Source organism: Aythya ferina (genome assembly GCF_964211825.1).
Source record: "Aythya ferina genome assembly, chromosome: 3".
Classification (NCBI taxonomy): domain Eukaryota; kingdom Metazoa; phylum Chordata; class Aves; order Anseriformes; family Anatidae; genus Aythya; species Aythya ferina.
The window spans coordinates 110,848,883-110,860,085 of NC_140298.1; the positions used below are offsets into that span (position 1 = coordinate 110,848,883).

The window sequence follows — 11,203 nt, forward strand, 5'->3', positions numbered from 1 at the left end:
CTCTTCTTCCTGTTTCCACCTTTTATTGCTGAGTGTGACACCACATGGTATGGAATATCCCTTTGATTGGTTTAGGTCAGCTGCTCTAGTGATGTTTCTCTCCTCACTTTTTGCCCACCCCCTAGGAGGGTTAGAGAAAGGCCCAATGCTGTGCCGCTGCTGCTCAGCAGTAGACACAACACTGGTGTGATAACAATGCTGTTCCAGCTACAAGTACAGAGTACAGCATTGTATGGGCTGTTGCCGGGAAAGTTAACATTCCAGCCAGACCCAGTACACCTAGTCATTTGTTCTTTCAAATTAGATCAGATGTTCTTGAACCATTTTTTTCCAGATTTGTTTAGTTCTTGTATAACAGACCTGTACTGAAAAAGTAAAGCTGAACTTGAATGACACAGGTTTTTACCTAACAAAGTTTCTCAGAAAAGTTACACAAGAACTGAGATCATTTGCACAAACTATGGATTTTCTCTCTGAATTTATACAACTGTATACTAGTCCATTCCAATAACTCAGATGTGTGAACACTAAGTTGTGAAGCAGACAATCGAGATCTCATAGAGGCAAAAATGAGAATCTCTAACAGTGTTTCTGAGGTGTTAAAAAGAGGTTTTCGTTGATAGCATACATGTTGTTCCACAGATAAAGTGTTGATATCTCTTCACTTGTACTTAGAGTTTGTAGTTTTAAACCCCTGCCCTTCCTGTCTTCAAGCTAGGCTTTGTTGTAAACTCACATAGAGGAAAAAAAAAAAAAAAATCAGATTCACAGTCCTAACCATGTATCACTGCACTCAAAGATTTTCATGTTCTGAACTTCTATACACTGATATTCAATGCTGGATATTTGTGTGCCAATCCATGAACTGTATGCAAAATTGTGAGCCTATGGGCTCTTTTTTGTCATTGTAAAATGGATTCTGGAAACATACAGAGTTAGGAACCAGGAATTATTTTTATTAATAGAACAGAAAAAACCTACTCATCAGTGAAGGACAACAGAAAAGTAGTAGAATTTTCAACTGAGGAACAGTTTATTTTAGGGAACTGAAGTGATCCTTGTCATGTGGTTCTTTTTATTACAGTTATCTAAGACATAGTAGAAGATTCAAGAATCCATTTCACAAGCTAGATTACCTAGTGTTTCTTTCTTTCTTTGTATGATTACTAGATATCTTCACATTTTTCCCCAGATCTTCTCCAGATACCTCTAGATATGTCTGTTACTGACCGATGATTCAGTGGTCCTTTCACATAGATCACTTTTACAGTGTCGGGCCTAACTTGGAAGCTCAGAGCATCCCACTGATATATTTCCATGTGTCAAATCATTCCTTCCTCCATTCAGTTTGTTTTCTGTGACCTTGCCTTTTTCTAAAAATACTGCACACTCTAGCTGCTTGGAGCTGTTCCTGTTCCCAGTGGAGTCAATTTTTGGCCTTTTTTAATAGGCTGTTGTAGGAAACTGTATCAAAGACTTCCAGGAGGTCCCCATAAACTATTTTAACTGGTTCTCCTTTATTCACTCTTTTGTTATTACAATAAAAGAATTCTAACATATTTAGGACAAGACTTACTTTTTCCCCAAATTGTTCTGCTTAATCCCTGCTAACTGCTGTTCATGTGTGCAGTTTAGTTCCTCTATCTTTAATTAGCTTTTCAGCTATTTTACCTGGTACTGAAGCAAATCTATTCTGACTGCTTTTCCTAGAATCTGTTCCTTTCTCAAACTAGGTATCTCATTTACTACTTCTCAGTCTTCTACAAAAGAGCTAATCTTAATGAGCTTGTGGTTAGTGTCTCACAAGACAATGCTTTGTGTTTATGTCAGCTATTTCCTACCCCCTGGAGAGACTTAATCTTCGCTTACATCTAAATGAAGATAAATGTGACTGATTAAATTGGCAATTAATGTTGTTTATAGAAATTATTTTTCAAGTGTTTGTAGTTCCTCACCCAGATTCTGGTTCTGCTTTGAGATGTCAAAGGTCTCTGTGGTTAAACAGCATGGTCTAGTGTCTAAATCCAGGCTCAGACCCAGAGGCTTAGGTGGGCTCTTTTACTAGCACTTTCTACATGATATCTGGCATGTTACTTTATCTTCCCATGTCTCCTTTCCCTTACAAGTATCATCATAATTACCTTATTGAATAATACACTTTCAAACTCTTTGGTTAGATGTGTTAACATGGACCCTCTGTTTCTTTCTTCTGGATGGCTTATTGGTGCTCAGAGTGGCTGTTCCAGCAAGAGAGGAGAGTTTGAACTGTACCATATCTTACTTATATTGGTATTTTATGAGTTGAGTACAAACCTAATCTAGACTTTCACATTAGTGTAAACATGGAGTCATTACTTTCTAGATATTGGAAATGAACAAGGATTTCATTTGTATAATTCATGTGAAAATTTTCCCCTCAACATCATTTCTTAATGTATTAACTCTGTTTCAGATTGCTGAATAAAACATTTCCTTCTTATATGAAGCAAGTCCTGTAGGTCCTCTAAATCCTAAATTGACAAAAACAGGAACCTTCCATGGTGATAATAAAAAAAATCACTGACAATAATCCAAATTCATAGTTTCTTCTGAAGGTTTGAAGATGAAAACAAAGGTACATGTTTTGTCTGTGAGAGTTTTTTCAGGAGGTCATAGGGAGAAGTGCCAGCAATTTTTAGTTATAAAAGCTGTCAGACAAATAAACATCAATAAGTAAATTTAAAAAGAGCTCTGAAGACAAAAAGCTAGCCTTACTGAATCTGCCTTTACTACTTACTAGCTAACATTTTTATGTACTCTAGAGTGAAGATTTAACTAGAGTGCTAAAAACCTATATAAATACTCCCCAAAACTCTCCTTGTTATATAAAGCACCCTTCCATCCTCATAGCATAAACAAGATTTTACATGCATACCTTCTGTGCTTGCTTTGCTAAAGATTTGCTCGTACTTTATTTGAATGTTAAGTGTGTTTGTTCCTGCTTTTTCCCCTGTGAGTTCTAATGATTTTTATTTTCTCAGTACAGTGCATATAATAGTGTTGTGGTCTAATGAAACCAGCAGAGGGTTGAGCTACTGAAATATCTGTACAGTAGCTCTAACTGCAGCTTGCTTAGGAAGGTCATTTTTGTAATGTAATTGTGGATCACCAGATGGCACTCTCGCAGACAGTATATTAAGTCAGAACCCTTTTTGTTAAAAGGGAAAAGAACATATAACTCTCTTTACACGTTTGCTTTGGCTAATCTCACCAGGTCACACCATTCCATTGACATCTTCTTGATACTGTCTCACAAATTTATTTTCCAGTTTCTAGTCAGGCTCTCTGTTCAAATCCAGTAAGTATTCTACATACATGTACATCTATGACTTTCACATCTCCTCCTAACTCTCTTCCCATTATATGAAACATAACATTGTCCAAATTAAATGCAAAGTTTTTTGCCTCTAGTTCTTAATCTCATCATGCTTCATTCCCACATTTTATAGAAGTGAGAAAGTTGGACTGTTTTTTTTTATTTCCTTCCCCTCTCATTTTTAGTTGTTCTTGGTTCCTTCTCAAAAACTTACATTAGGTTGAGTTTTGAGTAGCACAACCTCTTCACTGACTTTTCTGAAGCAGAATTCAGTGCAAGAGGAATGTAGCATGATGGGATCACAGCAGAAGAAGGCAAGTCATGTCCGAGTTAACAAATACACCTCACTAAAACACAGCTTGGAACTGCAGTTTCTCGTTTAGCAGGAGGTAATATCCAGCTAGAGGTACTGTTTGATACAGTCAGACACTGTATAGTCACCATACTGTCAGAGGCACTCTCATCAGTCCATCTACATATTTTGGGTGTATTACTGCTATGCTCTGCACACTGTTACAGTGGTTCCTGTTCAGTGACCTCGGATGCCCATATCTCTCCGCAAATATCCCTGCGCTGTTCTTCCAATATTTTCCTCCATTTGTAGAAAAGACTTTGGTTGGTCACTTCACTTCTCTCTGTCAGTCTGTCAGTCCTGACCTCTGCTTTGACAGGCTCTCTCTGCAGTGATAAATTTCCCCCATTAAGAGTTACTGCAGAGCCTGCAGTAATATAATAGTATGCAAACAAGTTACCTTATACAGCATTCTTTGAGCCATTTCCCCTTCAATGGCCAATTTCATACATTTTCAGAACAATGCATGTAATTTAGTCTGTGTGACTCCTATCAATTGCAAAGAGCTAAATCCTCACCTAAATCTTTGAAAATTTAGGGGTACCTTACCAAGTCTAGATTATGTATCACTTTAATCATCCTTATAAATCCAATTACGCATCTTTCAAATAAATAATGATGGGTTTTGCCTGAAGCTTTTACTGTTTCTCAATCTGTATCTATCAACTGAGATTTTATGTGCACTCAACAATTGTTATTCTGTTGTTAGGAATTCTGTTATTGCTGACTGCAATAACATTCATTCAAATGATATGGATATAAAAGATTCTTTGCTTCTCTTACAGAGCAGTTAAATTGTAAGACAGCATTAGTTAAAAACCAGTGTCACTATTATGAGAAGTTGTGTATCCAATTTTTCCCATTCTTATTCTGAAAAGGTTCTGGAAATGTTTGAGGTTTAAGTTAAAATAACATTTCCAAAATTGATGAGGCAATGGAAAAGAACTTCACTGTCCTCACCTAAAAGCTACATTAATACCAAAAATTAGAAGTTGTCTAAATCAGAAAATGAATTGAAATCATTACCTTTTCTCTCTCTTTTTTTTTTTTTCAAATTACCAGATTTCAGTTCATTCAAATTAAGCTGTTCTACCTCTAACTGCTATTATATGTCCAAAGCTGAGATATATGAAAGAATCTGTGAGTGTATCTGTGAATATATCTGTACGTAGACATGCCTATCAGATCATGAGCAGAGTCATGTTTGTGATGTTTTTATTTTTACATTCACACACAAGAATATCTACCTACCTGGTATTGTTATTAAAATACATTGCTATGACAGTAACATCATTTTATTATTATTTGTAAAGTCATTTGTCTGCTTTAGATTACAATCTACTGCTGTTTAGTAAGTGGAACAGAATTCACCCTTTGTCAGCTAGAGCTTGAATCCAAAATACTACAAGTCTCTAAACTTTCTGGTACTGGAACAAATATATTTGTGCAGCATCTGACTCACTGGGCATGGGAGTGGAAAGACAATGTTGTTAACATGAAGATTAAGTGAAAATGAGAGTAAAACAGTCAGAGTGGCATGTGTGAAAGTCACCCAAGAAAACTTTGAAATAAAGACAATTTGAATGGTGTACTTAGATCTGGTAATCATTAAAACTCCTTGTGCCTCTGACAGTCCATCTCATCCAACCAGCATCATAATTTTTTAGAAAAAAGATGCTTTATACAAGGTGTATTGTCAGGCTCTGGGTTAACTGAGAACAGTTACTGGCAGCATACAAATAATTCATGATGAGGTGCAGAGCTAATGACAGTCTTGGCTGCGGCCTTTATGTGTTGTAAGTATAAATATTATAATTATAAAAGAGGAGGACAGTGAGAATCTTTTTATTTACAAGGAACTCCAAATCACACTGGTAGATAGGGGATCTGCAAAGCAACACACCACTACTGAGGTCAGGGGGAAGCAGGCACGTGCTGAATTGTTCTATAATGCATGATATTGTTGGAAGCATGAAACTCTTACATAAAATGTAAACCGGGTGCCTGGAGACCTGTTATTAATAAAGACCAACAGCCATTTCCTTGAGATATCAGAGGCATTGACTCTAGCAGCCTGGGTAAAATCCAAACTGGCAAATACTTATCAGAGGCATACAAAGCATTCATAATGAAATGCAAAGCTGGTAGCAATTCAATTTTGGGGGTATTTTATTACAGACATCAATATGAGCTTATCTGAGTGGAGTAAGTACACATACTTTCAAGTAAAATTAGACATCATATCCCAAGAAGTTGGAAGAAACATCACGTCTGTCTGCCTTGCTAAGTGAAAGTGATCACATTTTATAGATAAGTCTTTTATATTGAAAGGAAGTGAAAATGCATGTTCATATAGATGTTTGGATTGAAATAATGTATTTTCCCTGAAATGCTTAAAAAGAAAAATATGCAAATTTAGGCAAGATAGAGAAGGTATTGGGGAAAAACACTATTAAAAAATAGGAGAATCTCTCTTTCACTATTTAATTAGATTTCACACATCTCTACAAGGTACATTATTCTCCATATAACATCCCTCAACAAAATACAATTTCTCTAAATTCTTCCATTACTTTCAGGGAAAACTATGTATTGGGGCCACCCAAATTGATTTAGATGTCCAGATGAGCCATAATCTAAGGCTGTCTATTTCTCCAACAACCTAAGCCCAGTCAGCTGCGTATGCTCAGAAATAAACTAAATAACAGCTAGATATTTAACTAATACTTAAAAGCCATCAGTAATCACGAGTTGAGGAAAGGGAGGCTCCACCAAAACTCCCAAGAAATATCATACTAAACCTAAGCAGAACAGTCTAGCATTTTTTTTCTTTTTTTTTTTTTTTTCTTCCCCCTGTACAGATGACAGTCACTATTCAGATTTAAGAAATTCCACATTTCAGTCTCACCTCAGGCTGCGTTGATACAGACGCACAGCTTACTTTTCCAGGAGATGATCCCAACCTCAGTAGATAAGGCTCTTATGCTGCATTAAATGCAAGATTTCTGGAATAAAAGTAGTCCAAAAGTGAGGACCCTAACTACAAAATCCTGTGAGATGATGAACTCAGAGATGTGTTCCCAATAAAAGAAAATCTTTCCTTTTTATTTCAGTTCTTTCATCTCTGACAAATATTACCCAGCCTTTCTCTGACCTTCATCACAGATGTAATTTGTTAACATTTATAGCAAGGCAGATGGGTCTGCCAGTCTTTCATAGAAACTTTGTCATTCTGCATTTTGCAAGGGCTGAAAGGCTTTTGGAAATTAGAAATGTCACCTACAACGTCAAGCTGAGTTAAATGTCCTTTCCTGTTCATTCTCACTTACCCACTTAGCCTTAGAGCTTTTACTATCTGCTGCCCTTCTGCAGCTACAGTGGTGCTCTTGTTGACAGGAAGAAGTGACAAGATGTGTAGGCATGGAAGCCAATGAGGTTCTGAAGGCAAACAAAAGATCAGCATTTGAACTGACAGCAGCAAGAGCTTTGAAATAATCTGGTTAACTGAAGAGTTTCAAGGGAGCAAAATCTATGTGTGTAGGGAATATGCTAAAATGGTTGTGATGCCAACAGTCCACAGAGACGTAAATGAAATTTATGAGTCATTGAATATCTCAGGTGAATTCTGGTGATTTGCTGAAAAACACAGCTGTTCTGTATTTGGGTGCTTTAGGCACAGTACTCTCACTCAGCACTAGCTGTCTGCATTGTCTCTCTAGTATCTCTCTGATTGCCCTTAAGGTTAACAAATTCATGACTAGTGATATGATTGCAAATACAACTGCAATCCTCAGGGTGTGAATGAGGTCAGGATTCCAGATATGCATTAGTAAAAGTTAGCGATAAATCTAAATGAAGAAAGGCAGATAAAGAAGCATTTTTATATGTATTTTATTAATGAAATGTTGAGATAGTAGAGACCTAGACTTACTCTCTTATGTTGTAAACACAGAGCTCTTGCAAGCTTGCATTCTAACTTTGTTTTGAAACTCTCAGGATGAGTCTGTGACCGTGAGTGGACAATGAGCAAACTTGTCAACACAGGAAGACAAAAAGCTTAGCCTTGCTTTATCCTTCAGGGCAAGCTGAAAGGTACGCATTTCCCCTGTATGTGTGAGTCTCGTATGTCAGAATTATTTCCATTGTCATCATATGCTATAGTTTCTGAAGAGGTTAGAAATTATCCCAAATGGGCTGTCATTCTAGAATATGATATTGTGTCTAGTCTCAGTCAAGAACTAGAAACATAAAGTCCATTAAACAGCTAGATTGTTCAGATATGTCATATATGTTTTTAATGTATAGACCAAGATATAATTTTAGGGTTCATTGAAAAATTCATTCCTCAATTGGCAATGCTTAATGGCTTCTAGATATAGGGGTGCATACATTTCCATCTCATTGGAAAAAAATGATATATAAATTAAATGCAAAAGAGACAGCACCTAGTACAACAAAAAGCCATTTACTCACCTAGAGAATGGAAGCACCGTCTGCTCTATTTAAGATAATGGACAGAGAATGTCCTATTCAGAAAAAGAAAAACGGCATTTGGTGGGGAAAAAGTGAGACAGTTCTGTTCTTCATTTATAATTTGAGGTATAGATTAGGTAAGCTAGTATATTCTCCCCAGCTGTGAGTACTGAGAACAGAATTAATTTAAACTAACTTTATGGAATTGATTCATTTAACTAAACATAGATTTCTGTGTTCAGGGGGGTGCCCTAATGTATTCAAGTTATTCAAGTAATGTTCACATGTGGCTTCTAGACTAGGCACAGAGCACAGAAGGTTGTTACGCATCCAGGCCAACAGCTGGAAATAAGGAATCCACAAGGCATGTTTCCAGAATGGAATCCCTTCTTTAATACGTCCCCCATGCAAATACTCTACTCCTGAATTTACCCAAAGATCCCAACATGTCAATGGATATAAGTAGGCCCAACTAAACACTGAATTACCACACTAAGACAGGAGGAATTGCACTTTAGAGATGCATCTTTCTCCTGACTCACCTAAAAGGGAGCTTCAGGTGATAATTTTACATATAGGGATGGTGTTCAGCTCACAAATTTAGGGTTTTATATGTGGATGCGCAGTTCGGCACTGGAACACCAAAACATAGGTGTCTACAAGTAGGTAAATACAAGCCTGCAGGGGGACAATCCTCCTGTTACAGTCAATAGAAGTCTAGTTATTACACTCACTGGAGCTCAGTGCCAAGCTCAGCTCACTCTGAAGTAGGTATGGTTCAGATGCTGCAGTATGAGCTGGTACATTCCATCTCACCTGCATTTGCAGATCTTGTGTTGTTTCTGTCAGCTGTATAAGGACGTCTCAGACTCCATGGGACATCTCTAATAGTACCTGGTGCCATTTTTTACGCAACTGAGCTGTGTCCCCAGTGGCTGGTGGGTTGAAGTTGGTTTAGTTATCCACAAACCACAATGGGAGGTGAGACCCCAAATGCACTTGTAGGCACGTTCATTTAGGTGTCCTAACCTTGAAGTGAATCCTTGCTTTGTGCTTGCTCAGCTGTATCCTGTTATGCAAGCTTGTCCCAAGAACGTTGCCCTCAAGCCTTGGCTTCACAGAAAGCAGTCTGGAAGTCTTGCAATGCTTCAATAGAGCTGAAAACCTTTAAGACTCTCTCAACTCCAGCTTTAGGGCTACACGCTTTAGAGCCAGCAGAGTTGTGTGAAGACACATATAACACCTCACTGCTGGATATGCTGACCTAGACCTCAGGCAGTGGTGTGTTCATTTAAATAGGATTTTGCTCTTCAAGAAGGTGAGCAGGCGGAGTTGAAAAAAGATGGAAAAATGCTTATAAAGGTTATAGTGACATTAAGGCAGAAAACTGGTCAAGAATACATTTCTGTGATTCCTTCTAAGAGTGAAGGTGCTGACACACGTGGAGATTTATTTCATTAAAGGTACTTCCCCAGTGGCAGAGATCTGGTTGTTCCATAACAAGCCAGTGTGCCCTAGGACTGAACCACCGGAAACCAGAGCTGTCGGAAGAAAACACCTGCTATTCATCAAAGAACCACTGAATCCATGAAGTTTTGGGATGACATTCTTTATACTATTTGGCATTTTTATGTTCTGTCTCAGTAGAAAAAAAAAATCCCGTTAGCTTTAGATTTCAGTGAGTAGAAAGGGAAATTTTCTTAATAAAAGAATGACTTTGTCTTAGAAGAAATGTATTAAGAAAGCTACTTTGCTACTGCTGTTTCATCTGTATCTGTTTAATCTTCTGTACTGTACATCCTCACTCTAAATTTTCTTAGAAATAGATATATAAGTAATGCAGGAAAAAGCAGCAACATGACTGAAAGCTGGAACACAGGCAAGACAATTGTTTTCGTTGTATCTTTGCTAAAGTACATTAATCTTGCAAAAGCAAAATGTTATTAATGGTAATTTGAAAGAAAGAAGTAGGTTACTTTCAAACTGATTTATTTCTCTGGGCAGCATCACTGTATGCTAGTGCATTTACAGCTACGGTTCAAGGACAATAATGTATGCAATTGCTGGCAACCCAGGTAGCCAGCCATACTTTCAGACTTGATAGGCAAATGTCCATTTACCATGACTTTTATTTTAAAAATAGTTTCTTTGTATTTTCAACATCTGTTGACAGAACCCTAAATATGGGAATTATGCTAAATTTTTGTTCTGACTGCTACGCTTTTGTGATATGATCTATTGCAGAAATATCAAGTTGAAATTGGATCAGGAAAGCAGACTTGCAATTGTGAGCTATCAAAACGATGTAGTGATGTTACACAGTATAGTTTCAGAAAATATAGTGGCAAAAAAAGATTGCTGTGGCTGTTTTTAGGTTGTGACAGAGTAAAAGTGGGAACTTGCAAGGCTTCTTTTTCCAATATTGCAATTTGAAATTTTATGTTGACCAGGGTAATACATATTTATTTGATAAACAAATCTAAATGTTTATTTGTTTATTTATTTTTAGAAGAACGATGTATAAGAAAGGTTATTTAAACAAGAATATCAATATCTGGAGTTATTTTTCTTCTAAGGCAAAGATCTTGAAAGGGACAGTGCATATTTTGCCAATGTTCTGCATGGTATTGGAGCCATTTAATTCAGTCACTACATTTGCTTCACTGAATAGCCATGTAAATGATTATCATCTAGTCTATCAGTTTAATAACATTTGTTATGAAACTGTGGGCTTCAGCTCCAATCCTGCTACAAGGAGACCAGGTGACAGCAAATTAGTGGAGCTCCATGCTGGCAGATCCCATAGCAGGACTGCTACCTGTAAATGAGGGGATCAGATGTCACTGGAAGCAGAAATTGGCCAGGAATATGTCATTATGAATGTGGGGCTGACTAGATTAAAGCAACTAGTTGCTTATCTGGACATCTATCTACATTATTTTCCAATGGGCCAAGCATATAGATACAATGAGGGCTCACAAAGAGTTATTTCAGTCTCTTCTGACAGCTTTCCTTTCTGCTTA

The 11,203-nt window shown here is 37.2% G+C and overlaps 1 long non-coding RNA gene across 1 annotated transcript; it reads left to right on the forward strand.

Moving 5' to 3' along the window:
* Positions 1-7,388: 7,388 nt before the first annotated feature.
* Positions 7,389-10,582, forward strand: LOC311434660. Its single transcript, XR_014691630.1, has 3 exons — positions 7,389-7,513; positions 7,704-7,799; positions 9,644-10,582. It is a non-coding gene; the product is annotated as an uncharacterized lncRNA (long non-coding RNA).
* Positions 10,583-11,203: the final 621 nt, after the last annotated feature.